Source organism: Oncorhynchus nerka, linkage group LG4, assembly GCF_034236695.1.
Source record: "Oncorhynchus nerka isolate Pitt River linkage group LG4, Oner_Uvic_2.0, whole genome shotgun sequence".
Taxonomy (NCBI): Eukaryota; Metazoa; Chordata; class Actinopteri; order Salmoniformes; family Salmonidae; genus Oncorhynchus; species Oncorhynchus nerka.
Window position 1 is genome coordinate 47,744,963 of NC_088399.1, and position 14,604 is coordinate 47,759,566.

Sequence of the window (14,604 nt, forward strand, 5' to 3'; positions counted from 1 at the left end):
CCTTTTAGGTGGTTGTAGAATTTAAGGGCTCTTATCTGGATTTTGATAATTAGCGGGTATCGGCCTAATTCTGCTCTGCATGCATTATTTGGTGTTTTACATTGTACGTGGAGGATATTTTAGCAGTCTCAATTTGTTTTTTGTCCCATTTTGTGAATTCTTGGTTGGTGAGCTATAACTGATTCAAGTATTTTTAGCCAGATTGTAATTGGTATGTCAAATTTTATGTTCCTTTTGATGGCATAGAAAGCCCTTCTTGCATTGTCTCTCAGATCGTTCACAGCTTTGTGGAAGTTATCTGAGGTGCTGATGTATAGGCCGAGGTATGTATTGTTTTTTTGTGTGCTCTAGGGAAACGGTGTCTAGATGGATATTGTGGTCCTGGCTACTGGACCTTTTTTGGAACACCATTTTTTCTGTTTTCCTGAGATTTACTGTCAGGACCCAGGTCTGACAGAATCTGTGCAGAAGATCTACAGTTGAAGTCAGAAGTTTACATCCACTTATGTTGGAGTCATTAAAACTCATTTTTCAATCACTCCACAAATTTCTTGTTAACAAACTATAGTTTTGGCAAGTCGGTTAGGACATCTACTTCGTGCATGACACAAGTAATTTTCCAACAATTGTTTACAGACAGATTATTTCACTTATAATTCACTGTATCACAATTCCAGTGAGTCAGAAGTTTACATACACTAAGTTGACTGTGCCTTGAAACAGCTTGGAAAATTACAGAAAATGATGTCATGCCTTCAGAAGCTTCTGATAGGCTAATTGACATCATTTGAGTCAATTGGAGGTGTACCTGTGGATGTATTTCAAGGCCTACCTTCAATCTCATTGCCTCTTTGCTTGACATCATGAGAAAATCAAAAGAAATCAGCCAAGACCTCAGAAAAACAATTGTAGACCTCCACAAGTCTGGTTCATCCTTGGGAGCAATTTCCAAACGCCTGAAGGTACTACGTTCATCTGTACAAACAATAGTACGCAAGCATAAACACCATGCGACCACGCAGCCGTCACATCGCTCAGGAAGGAGACGCGTTCTGTCTGCTAGAGATTAACGTACTTTGGTGCGAAAAGTGCAAATCAATCACAGAACAACAGCAAAGGACCTTTTGAAGAGGCTGGAGGAAACGGGTACAAAAATATCTATATCCACAGTAAAACGAGTCCTATATCGACATAACCTGAAAGGCCACTCTTCAAGGAAGAAGCCACTACTCCAAAACAGCCATAAAAAGCCAGACTACGGTTTGCAACTGCACATGGGGACAAAGATCGTACTTTTTGGAGAAATGTCCTCTGGTCTGATGAAACAAAAATAGAACTGTTTGGCCATAATGACCATCGTTATGTTTGGAGGAAAAAGGGGAAGGCTTGCAAGCCGAAGAACATCATCCCAACCGTGAAGCACGGGGGTGGCAGCATCATGTTGTGGGGGGGCTTTGCTGCAGGAGGGACTGGTGCACTTCACAAAATAGATGGCATCATGAGGATGGAACTTATGTGGATATATTGAAGAAACATCTCAAGACATCAGTCAGTAAGTTAAAGCTTGGTCGCAAATGGGTCTTCCAAATGGACAATGACCCCAAGCATACTTCCAAAGTTATGGCAAAAATACTTAAGGACAACAAAGTCAAGGCATTGGAGTGGCCATCACAAAACCCTGACCTCAATCCTATCGAACATTTGTGGGCAGACCTGAAAAAGCGTGTGCGAGCAAGGAGGCCTACAAACCTGATTCAGTGACACCAGCTCTGTCAGGAGGAATGGGCCAAAATTCACCCAACTTATTGGGGGAAGCTTGTGGAAGGCTACCCCAAACGTTTGACCCTATTTAAACAATTTAAAGGCAATGCTACCAAATACTAATTGAGTGTATGTAAACTTCTGACCCACTGGGAATGTGATGAAAGAAATTAAAGCTGAAATAAATCACTCTCTACTATTATTCTGACATTTCACATTCTTAAAATAAAGTGCTGATCGTAACTGACCTAAGACAGGGAATTTTTTACTAGGATTAAATGTCAGGAATTGTGAAAAACTGAGTTTAAATTTATCTGGCTAAGGTGTATGTAAACTTCCAACTTCAACTGTAGGTGCTGCTGTAGGCCCTCCTTGGTTGGGGACAGAAGCACCAGATCATCAGCAAACAGTAGACAATTGACTTCAGATTCTAGTTCGCTGCAATACGTCCCTGATCATGTTTCACTGGGCTATTTCTGGAACAGACAAGAGTATCAGTGACTTCCTACAGGCCTTACACACACACTAGCAGCTAGAGGTCGACCAATTACGATTTTTCAACGCCGATACCGATACCGATTATTGGAGGACCAAAAATGCAGATACCGATTAAATCGGCCAATTTTTTAAATGTATTTGTAATAATGACAATTACAACAATACTGAATGAACACTTATTTTAACTTAATATAATACATCAATCAAATCAATTTAGCCTCAAATAAATAATGAAACATGTTCAATTTGGATTAAATAATGCAAAAACAAAGTGTTGGAGAAGAAAGTAAAAGTGCAATATGTGCCATGTAAGAAAGCTAACGTTTAAGTTCCTTGCTCAGAACATGAGAACATATGAAAGTTGGTGGTTCCTTTTAACATGAGACTTCAATATTCCAAGGTAAGAGGTTTAGGATGTAGTTAATATAGTATTTATAGGACTATTTCCCTCTATACCACTTGTATTTCATATACCTTTGACTAATGGATGTTCTTATAGGCACTATAGTATTGCCAGTGTAACATCCCTACCTGGGCTCGAACCAGGAACACATCGACAACAGCCACACTTAAAGCATCGTTACCCATCGCTCCACAAAAGCCGCGGCCCTTGCAGAGCAAGGGGAATAACTACTCCAAGTCTCAGAGCGAGTGACGTTTGAAACGCTATTAGCACCCAGCTAACTAGCTAGCCATTTCACATCGGTTACACCAGCCATTAGGCTGATAAGCTTGACGTCATAAAAAGCCGCGGCCCTTGCAGAGCAAGGGGAATAACTACTCCAAGTCTCAGAGCGAGTGACGTTTGAAACGCTATTAGCACCCAGCTAACTAGCTAGCCATTTCACATCGGTTACACTAGCCATTAGGCTGATAAGCTTGACGTCATAAACATCGCTGTGCTTGCAAAGAGCTGCTGGCAAAACGCATGAAAGTGCTGTTTGAATGAATGATTACGAGCCTGCTGCTGCTCAGTCAAGACTGCTCTATCAAATCAGACTTAATTATAACATAATAACACACAGAAATACGAGCCTTTGGTCATGAATATGGTAGAATCTGTAAACTATCATTTCGAAAACAAAACGTTTATTATTTCAGTGAAATACGGAACCGTTCTGTAATTTATCTAACGGGTGGCATCCCTAAATCTAAATATTCTTGTTACATTGCACAACCTTCAATGTTATATCTTAATTCCGTAAAATTCTGGCAAATTAGTTTGCAATGAGCCAGGCTCTCCAAATTGTTGCATATACCCTGACTCTGCGAGCAATGAACGCAAGAGAAATGACACAATTTCACCTGGTTAATATTGCCTGCTAACCTGGATTAGTAGTTATAACTAGTGATTATGATTGATTGATTGTTTTTTATAAGATAAGTTTAATGCTAGCTAGCAACTTACCTTGGCTTCTACTGCATTCGCGTAACAGGCAGGCTCCTCGTGGAGTGCAATGGTTAGAGCGTTGGATCAGTTAACTGTAAGGTTGCAAGATTGGATCCCCCGAGCTGACAAGGTGAAAATCTGTCGCTCTGCCCCTGAACAAGGCAGTTAACCCACCGTTCCTAGGCCGTCATTGATAATAAGAATGTGCTCTTAACTGACTTGCCTAGTTAAATAAAGGTCTAAAAAAATAAATATTATTATTTAACTCTATTACTCTAACTCTATTAACTATTACTCTACTAGCAGCCCTCCCCTGTGTGAGTATGACAACAGGACATGGCAGAAAGCAGAGAAAATGATTATCGCTTCATATGAGCCGTGTGTGTGGAGGGTCACCAGATAACTCATGGAGGTCGTTTGAGTTGTCAGCGGCAGCAGTTTTATGGCTGTAGTCCTTAGCTTGAAGTCTGTATTCGTATGGCTTCTGGTTCTAAAGGCAGTAGTTGAAGGTCTGTGTTCTCTAGGCCAGTTGTAATCTAATCTCTGTTCTCTGGCTGGCGTTCATTCAGCACTGCGATTCTCCTTTCCTTCTCCCAATGACTCGTCTTGACTCTTTATTTCCAAGTCCCCTTCCCCTCCTTACAAAATAAAAGACTCTTTGATGAACTAGCATCTCTCCACAACCTAAAAACTAAAAGAGTCAGGACGATGTACACACTTCTTTCACTGCAGACTCAAAGCATCATAATGTCACCTAATACATCCAGCATTGCAAAAGTACCGGTAGTGAGCACACAGGGCTGTACAAAATGTGAAATATTTAACTTCATTCAATGAAACATAACAAATTGGAAAGATTTAGTAACTTTCCACTTTCACAACTTGTCGCTCTACACAGTAACCCTATACCCTCTGTCTAACCTCCCTCCTCCCTTGCTTTGTTTTGTCCCCCTTCACTAACATCCCTTCCTGCCTCCCTTCCTCTACTCTCTCTCCATCCTCTACTGGGCTCTGTGTGCTGGCGAGGTGAAGAGTTCACACGAACACGCTGCACACCACGCCAGAGATGTGGTCTGTGAGACGGGAGGGGGGCTAAACTGTCTCTCTACACTACAATACAATACAGGACAGGATATGCAGCTTTACTTGATATTCAATTTGGGTTAGATCTGGTTTCAGGTCTGGTTTCAGGTATCCTAGAGACAGAGGCGTGGGAGACTACAGTACAGTACTGTACATTCAGAGAGTTAGTTAACATTAAGTTTAGGTTTCAGTTCCGCTCCGGTCTGGTTAGATGGGAGATGGGGGGGGCTCACACTCGAAGGGAAACTACAGTAGTCCAGAATGAGCCAGTTCATCTACACACATACACCTGGCTGGACCACAGGAAAGGGATGGCAGGTGCGTGTGTGGGTGTTCTGATACTGCCCCAGTTGGAGAGGAAGTGCAGGCAGAAGGAAGTGACAGGATACAAAAAGCATTACTATGAAAGCCACATTATGAACAACAACACATCAGCATGTCCTGTCCTGTTCTCCTTACACTGTCCTGTCATATACTACCCTGTCCTGTCATATCCTGCCCTGTCCTGTCATATACTGTCCTGTTCTCCTGACACTGTCCTGTCATATACTGCCCTGTCCTGTCATATACTACCCTGTCCTGTCATATACTACCCTGTCCTGTCATATACTACCCTGTCCTGTCATATACTACCCTGTCCTGTCATATCCTGCCCTGTCCTGTCATATACTGTCATGCCCTGTCATATACTGTCCTGTCCTGTCATATACTGTCCTGTCCTGTCATATACTGTCCTGTCATATACTGTCCTGTCCTGTCATATACTGTCCTGTCATATACTGTCATGCCCTGTCATATACTGTCCTGTCCTGTCATATACTGTCCTGTCATATACTGTCATGCCCTGTCATATACTGTCCTGTCATATACTGTCCTGTCATATACTGCCCTGTTCTCCTACACTGCCCTGTCAGGCCCTGTCCTGTCATATCCTGCCCTGCCCTGTCTTATCCTGCCCTGTCCTGTCATATACTGCCCTGTCCTGTCATATACTGTCCTGTCATATACTACCCTGCCCTGTCATATACTACCCTGTCCTGTCATATACTACCCTGTCCTGTCATATACTGCCCTGTCCTGTCATATACTGCCCTGTCCTGTCATATACTGTCCTGTTCTCCTTACACTGTCCTGTCATATACTACCCTGTCCTGTCATATACTGCCCTGTCCTGTCATATACTGCCCTGTGTGTCCTTTCCTCCTATACTGTCCGGTCCTCCTATATTGTCCTTTACTGTCCTGTCCTCCTATCCTGTCCTATCCTGTCTTTTTCATTTTTCTTTTAAAGTTATTGAGGTGCCCCTTAGGGTAGTTAGTACAGCACATACATAACCCGTGTCTGCAACCAGTTGGTGCTAAGCATTGGTAGGCTAAGTACGTCAAAGACACTTTAATCACTTGGTGTAACAGAGGTAGTACAGTCACCTCCTGGCAGCAGAGGCAGTTGTGACAGACAGTACGCACTAAACTAGAGCATGTAGTTATCAGGAGTTGACTGTTCATCTTAACAATATCCAATCCATTAGAGGATTGTGAACAACTCAACTCAATTCAAAGGGGCTTTTTGGCGTGGGAAACCTATGTGGGCGTTGCCAAAGCAAGTGAAATAAACAAATACAAATGAAAGTGGAAAATGTGGTGTGGTAGGCCAGGGTTAGGTTAATGACTGAACTAACTGTGCCTCAAACCCTGCTCACCCCTCCCCCTTACCCCCTCACCTTTTCTTATCAATAAACACAGGAAACAGAGGCCTCATGATTAGCCAGGCACATAGGGATGTGCATCTTTCCCTTTCAAGAAGATTCGATATGCATCTAGATACTTGTTCTCCAATACGATACAGGAATGATACATTTTGGTTTGAAACGATTCAATGCGATTCGGTTTGATTAGAGGAACGAATCGATGCGATTCGGTTTGATGCGATAAGATTCGATGCATTAACAGTTGTTGCATAAACACATACATTTTTCGTTCTAAATTAAAATCTGCTGCTGATGGAGCTCTGAGCTGACTTCTGTCTCTGTGTGTGTGTGTGTGTGTGTGTGTGTGTGTGTGTGTGTGTGTGTGTGTGTGTGCAAATTATGTACAGAGTTTACAAAACATAAAAACATTAGAAACACCTTCCTAATATTGAATTTTCAACAGCCTCAATTCGTCGGGGCATCAAATCGTTGGGACTACAAGGCATCGAAAACGTTCCACAGGGATGCTGCTCCAAGTTGGCTGGATGCCTTTGGGTGGTGGACCATTCTTGGTACACAAGGGAAACTGTTGAGCGTGAAAAACCCAGCAGCATTGCAGTTCTTGACACAATCAAACCGGTGCATCTGGCACCTTACTACCATACCCCTTTCAAAGGCACTTAAATATTTTGCCTTGTCCATACACTCTCTGAATGGTACACATACACAATCCATGTCTCAACTGTCTCAAGGCTTAAAAATCCTTCTTTAACCGGTCTCCTCCCCTTCATCTATGCTGATTGAAGTGACATCAATAAGATATTATAACTTTAACCTGGATTCATGTCATGGAAATGTTTTGTACGCTCAGTGTATATGTCTATGGTGAATGTAGTCACCTGAGCTGAGCCATAAAGGAGACTAGTGGGCATCTACCACCCCACTATCAGATTTGGGGGGCAACGCAGCCTGTTTTTTTTCTCCCCTCACTTTTGATCTGAAATTCACCATCACTTACTTGTCATTTTTTCAGATTAAAATTGTCTGAGCTAGTAATGTGTCGATATTTATCTTTAAAAATTATCTATGACATAGCCAATGAATATAAAGCCTTGAATTTCACCCCCGTTCTCAAAATCAAATGGTTTTGACTGTTTGGAAGTTTTTATGGAGCGCTTCTCCTCCTGCTTGGACGATGTAGTGCCGCTTACAAAAGTGATTGCTGTTCTCGTTTTGAAATGATCAACTTTACCCTGTATATCTAACAATGACCATATACACTGATTGTTTAAAGCAAAAACACAATTTTCAAATTCAAATGACATTGATTCAAATTACAACAGTGCACAGTTTGACTCGGGGTTGATTGGCATGCAAAAATGACTTGTAGATCAATGACTGTCAACGCAGTTACATGTTTAGTTCATACACTGAAGGAGAGGACAGTCACAAAATATGAGATGTATTTTTGGAAGGTAGAAAGAAATTAATGAGCACAAAATGTCAGTGAAACGACAAATCGTAACGTTTGAATCGATTTTCTGACCAACGAACGCTAAATGTGTATCGGTTTGGGGTCCCACAGACCGATGCACTCATCTTAAACATTTGAACCTGTGGGGATTCGTTACATCCTTACAGCCAGGCCAAAACACACACAGCTGCACCAACGCTCAGATACACACATCTGACTTGCCCTGGGGGCTGATGACAGCACGACCTCAAATAACAAAAGTGAATGTAGACAGTGGGCAACAACATCATAATAAAGGTTCTCTGGATAAGTATGAGCTAAGGCTCCCTGTTGCTATGGGGAGAGGGAGTAACCATGGTAACCAATACTAGGCGATGTGGATAGCCTCACCTGGGGCTTATTCACAAGGGTGCCATGTTTATAGAGTGCTTAGATAGAAATGTGTTATCTAGAACAGACATGGTACTAAGAATAACAAATACTATCAGCTCTATACTGTATATTTCTATCTGCAATGTTCCTGATCTATACATTGGCTTACCTTGAAAGCACAGACCTTTAGTCACCTAAGTATACATCAGTGGCAGTCAGTGCCATTTAAGATGAGGAAGGACGATAAAATAAAATTAAGAGCATGGCCTTATTTCTAATACAGCATATTGGGTGACTGTCATTCACCCACTGTTCCCAGGCCGTCATTGAAAATAAGAATTTGTTCTTAACTGACTTGCCTGGTTAAATAAAGGTAAAAATAAAATAAAATAAATATTCCATTCATCCAGTCGCACATTCAATACCACCTTGCACACTCATGCCTGCATGTAGCTGATCTAGGGTGCAATTCTATTGGACAAATTCATGTACAGTGGGGAGAACAAGTATTTGATACACTGCCGATTTTGCAGGTTTTCCTACTTACAAAGCATGTAGAGGTCTGTAATTTTTGTATCATAGGTACACTTCAACTGTGAGAGACGGAATCTAAAACAAAAATCCAGAAAATCACATTGTATGATTTTTAACTAATTAATTTGCATTTTATTGCATGACATAAGTATTTGATCACCTACCAACCAGTAAGAATTCCGGCTCTCACAGACATGTTAGTTTTTCTTTAAGAAGCCCTCCTGTTCTCCACTCATTACCTGTATTAACTGCACCTGTTTGAACTCGTTACCTGTATAAAAGACACCTGTCCACACACTCAATCAAACAGACTCCAACCTCTCCACAATGGCCAAGACCAGAGAACTGTGTAAGGACATCAGGATAAGGACATCAGGATAAAATTGTAGACCTGCACAAGGCTGGGATGGGCTACAGGACAATAGGCAAGCAGCTTGGTGAGAAGGCAACAACTGTTGGCGCAATTATTAGAAAATGGAAGAAGTTCAAGATGACGGTCAATCACGCTCGGTCTGGGGCTCCATGCAAGATCTCACCTCGTGGGGCATCAATGATCACAAGGAAGGTGAGGGATCAGCCCAGAACTACACGGCAGGACCTGGTCAATGACCTGAAGAGAGCTGGTACCACAGTCTCAAAGAAAACCATTACTAACACACTACGCCGTCATGGATTAAAATCCTGCAGCGCACGCAAGGTCCCCCTGCTCAAGCCAGCGCATGTCCAGGCCCGTCTGAAGTTTGCCAATGACCATCTGGATGATCCAGAGGAGGAATGGGAGAAGGTCATTTGGTCTGATGAGACAAAAATAGAGCTTTTTGGTCTAAACTCCACTCGCCATGTTTGGAGGAGGAAGAAGAAGGATGAGTACAACCCCAAGAACACCATCCCAACCGTGAAGCATGGAGGTGGAAACATCATTTTGATTTGATTAATATACAGGTTTTTAAAGGATTTATACTTTTACTTTTGATACTTGAATACATTTAAAACCAAAATACTTTTAGACTTTTACTCAAGTAGTATTTCACTGACTGACTTTTTATTAAGGTATCTAAACTTTTAGTCAAGTACTTTTCTCACCACTGCCAGTTTGTCGCGTGCGGCTTTGCAGTAACACATACCACATGGCTACGCAGACACGCTTGTACATTTATTTTGCAACGCTCACGCTTGCAACGTGGCCGGTGAGATTTGCATGTTAGACTGGAGACGGATAACAGGTTGTTACAGGATGACATAAGGTGGAAAGGATACAGCCGCTCAGCAGAGGGGATTGGAGCAGTGGGGAGATGTATCAGAGAGGCCTGATCTAATGCTCCTCCAGGTGGAGGGAGTCAGTCTCTCCTGCACTCTCTCTCTTTCCCGGTCTTTCTCCACCTCAGACCTTTTCACTCTCTCTCCCTCTCGGTCTCTCTCTCAAGTCTCGCCATTTCTCACTATCTTTCAGTGTTCCGATCCTTGATAAAACCATGGCCAGACCATAAAGTGCCATTTCAGATATGTCCATGGACTTAGCCGTTCTCAGTAGGCTGGAAACTTGATTTTCTCTCACACAAGTCATGCATTGATGTCAATGGGAGATTTGAGTGAACGTTTGAGTTGCAGAGTACTTATCTCCAGATAGGATTCTTCCCTCTAACAACACATAAACTCTACAACACATCCTGCTCTGTGACTGACTAGTTGACTGGGGAAGTAGCTGCATATTTGGCAGCTGTATGTCAGTATCAAGAGACCTAAGTCTCCATACAGTAGCTGCCTGTGTTGTCGGTGGCTACAGTGGAGATAGAAAGCTGTAGGACTACGACAACCGCTACAGAATATGGTGTCATCATCCCATGTGACTGGTCTGACATGTTGATGTTTGTTAGAGTTTCACTATCACCTTGACGCTGGAAAGCCCCCCCCCCCCCCTCCACTCCCATCCACACACACAAACACCCTTGTCAAGAGCCCGCATTTTGTGCCACTGTGCTTCAGAGCTTCTAGGACTCCTCCCCCCTACCTCCCTCCCCATGTCTCACCCTGCCTCCCCCATGAGCTCCATCAACAGCACTGCTCAGCAGCTTGATAACAGTACCTAAAAGACTTTCGTCATTGTTGGTAATCAGGCCTACTACAGTATGCAGACGACACAACAGTAGTAGGCCTGATACCCAACAATGACGAGACAGCCTACAGGGAGGAGGTGAGGGCCCTGGGAGTGTGGTTCCAGAAAAACAACCTCTCACCCAACATCAACAAAACAAAGGAGCTGCTCGTGGACTTCAGGAAACAGCAGAGAGAGCACCCCCCTATCCACGTCGACGTGACCGCAGTGGAGAACGTGGAAAGCTTCAAGTTCCTCGGCATCCACCCACACAGACAGTGTGGTGAAGAAGGTGCAACAGCGACTCTTCAACCTCAGGAGGCTGAAGAAATTTGGCTTGGCACCTAAAACCCTCACAAACTTTTACAGATGCACAATAGAGAGCCTCCTGTTGGGCTGTATCACCACCTGGTATGGCAACTGCCCCGCCCGCAACCGCAAGGCTCTCCAGAGGGTGATGTGGTCTGCATCATTGGGGGCAAACTACCTGCCCTCCAGGAAACCTACACCACCCGATGTCACAGGAAGGCCAAAAAGATCATCAAGGACAACAACCACCCGAGCCACTGCATGTCCACCCCGCTATCATCCAGAAGGTGAGGTCAGTACAGGTGCATCAAAGCTGGGACTGAGAGACTGAAAAACAGCTTCTATCTCAAGGCCATCAATCAGACTGTTAAATAGCCATCACTAGCACATTAGAGGCTGCTGTCCTAAATGCATAGACTTGAAATCACTGGCCACTTTAATAATTGGAACACTAGTCACTTTAATAATGTTCACATATTTTGCATTACTCATCTCATATGTATATATTGTATTCTGTCCTATTCTACTGTATCTCAAAAGATCCAAGATGGCGTAGCAGTCGGACGTCTTGTCGTGTCGTGTCCCTTGTATATATAGTTTAAAAAATATATATATTTTTCTTCGCATATCTTTTAAAACATTTTGCTAAACCTCAACTTCGAAATACTCTCCTGCAACCCGCCTCACCCAATGTAGCGCGGATCTGCGCTATATTGGTACTTATATTTACTTCGGATCCGGAACCCCTCAACTGAAGCTAGCCAGCTAACTACCAGCAAACCATTGCTAGCGGTCATCAGCTAACTGGTCATCAGCTAACCTTTAGCTCGGAAAGCTCTCGCCAGTTCGAACAACGCGACTCTAACCAGAGCATAACGGACCTATTATTATTATTTTTTTAAATTTATCCCCGGATTCCCACCGCAAACAGAACATTTTCAGCTGGATCTTCACAACTAGCTAACTAGCTAACCGCAACCCCGGATGATTACTCCTGGCTAGCGTTTCCATCCACTTAGCTTGAAGCTAGCCCGGCCAGAGCTCCTGTGCTACCACCGAAGCATACTCCTGGGCTACAATATCCGGACCCACGACCGGTCTATCGATGTCACAGCATGAAGAGGCATAAAAGACTCACCCCATCGCGACGTCCCCTAAAGATTAACTTTCTAGCCCTTGCTATCTGCTTGCTTGCTAATTCGGCCTGCTAACTGCTAGCTTGTTTAGCCCCGTTCCGCTAACTGCTACCTTGCTCAGCCCCGGCCTACTAACTGTTAGCACAGGCCTGCTAACTGTCTGAATCGCCGCGTCCCCAGCCAGCCCAACCACTCACTGGACCCATATTTACTTTTAATCTCTTTTCGATTTTTAATTTGATTATACCTTCCGGTAACCTGCCTCACCCAATGTGATACGGAATTGCTATTATTTTTAATTTTTAGAACACATTCAAGAACCTTCAGAAGCTAACCAGCTAACTAGCTACAAGCTATTTAGTCATTGTTAGCCACTGCTAGCGGCTTTACCTTCTGCACAGCCAGACAGTTTTTTTACCTGGATAATACTCGCCAGTCCCATCCACCGCTGCCCCCTGGACACTGATCACTTGGCTACATAGCTGATGCATGCTGGACTGTCCATTAATCACGGTACTCCATTCTGCTTGTTTATGTTTTATCTGTCGGCCCCAGCCGCACTCAGGCTCTGTGTGTAGTTAATCCGACCCTCCCTGCCTAGTCAACGCCATTTTACCTGCTGTTGTTGTGCTAGCTGATTAGCTGTTGTTGTCTCACCTACTGTTTAGCTAGCTCTCCCAATTCAACACCTGTGATTACTGTATGCCTCGCTGTATGTCTCTCTCAAATGTCAATTGTATACTGTTGTTCAGGTTAGTTATCATTGTTTTAGTTTACAATGGAGCCCCTAGTTCCACTCTTCATACCCCTGATACCTCCTTTGTCCCACCTCCCACACATGCGGTGACCTCACCCATTACAACCAGCATGTCCAGAGATACAACCTCTCTCATCATCACCCAGTGCCTGGGCTTACTTCCGCTGTACCCGCACCCCACCATACCCCTGTCTGCGCATTATGCCCTGAATATATTCTACCATGCCCAGAAATCTGCTCCTTTTACTCTCTGTCCCCAACGCCCTAGGCGACCAGTTTTGATAGCCTTTAGCCGCACCCTCATACTACTCCTCCTCTGTTCCGCGGGTGATGTGGAGGTAAACCCAGGCCCTGCATGTCCCCAGGCACCCTCATTTGTTGACTTCTGTGATCGAAAAAGCCTTGGTTTCATGCATGTCAACATCAGAAGCCTCCTCCCTAAGTTTGTTTTACTCACTGCTTTAGCATACTCTGCTAACCCTGATGTCCTTGCCGTGTCTGAATCCTGGCTCAGGAAGGCCACCAAAAATTCTGAGATTTCCATACCCAACTATAACATTTTCCGTCAAGATAGAACCGCCAAAGGGGGAGGAGTTGCAGTCTACTGCAGAGATAGCCTGCAAAGTAATGTCATACTTTCCAGGTCCATAGCCAAACAGTTCGAACTACTAATTTTAAAAATTACTCTCTCCAGAAATAAGTCTCTCACTGTTGCCGCCTGCTACCGACCCCCCTCAGCTCCCAGCTGTGCCCTGGACACCATTTGTGAATTGATCGCCCCCCATCTAGCTTCAGAGTTTGTTCTGTTAGGAGACCTAAACTGGGATATGCTTAACACCCCGGCAGTCCTACAATCTAAGCTAGATGCCCTCAATCTCACACAAATCATCAAGGAACCCACCAGGTACAACCCTAAATCTGTAAACAAGGGCACCCTCAGATGTCATCCTGACCAACTGGCCCTCCAAATACACCTCCGCTGTCTTCAACCAGGATCTCAGCGATCACTGCCTCATTGCCTGTATCCGCTACGGAGCCGCAGTCAAACGATCACCCCTCATCACTGTCAAACGCTCCATAAAACACTTCTGTGAGCAGGCCTTTCTAATTGACCTGGCCCGGGTATCCTGGAAGGACATTGACCTCATCCTGTCAGTTGAGGATGCCTGGTCATTCTTTAAAAGTAACTTCCTCACCATTTTAGATAAGCATGCTCCGTTCAAAAAATGCAGAAGAAACAGATATAGCCCTTGGTTCACTCCAGACCTGACTGCCCTCGACCAGCACAAAAACATCCTGTGGCAGACTGCAATAGCATCGAATAGTCCCCGCGATATGCAACTGTTCAGGGAAGTCAGGAACCAATACACGCAGTCAGTCAGGAAAGCTAAGGCCAGCTTCTTCAGGCAGAAGTTTGCATCCTGTAGCTCCAACTCCAAAAAGTTCTGGGACACTGTGAAGTCCATGGAGAACAAGAGCACCTCCTCCCAGCTGCCCACTGCACTGAGGCT

The 14,604-nt window shown here is 44.0% G+C and overlaps 1 protein-coding gene across 1 annotated transcript in view; it reads right to left on the bottom strand.

Annotated features, from left to right (window-relative positions):
- The window catches only part of LOC115126408 (uncharacterized), a 46,647-nt gene that overhangs the window by 15,925 nt on the left and 16,118 nt on the right, over nt 1-14,604 (bottom strand). The window lies entirely within an intron of this gene.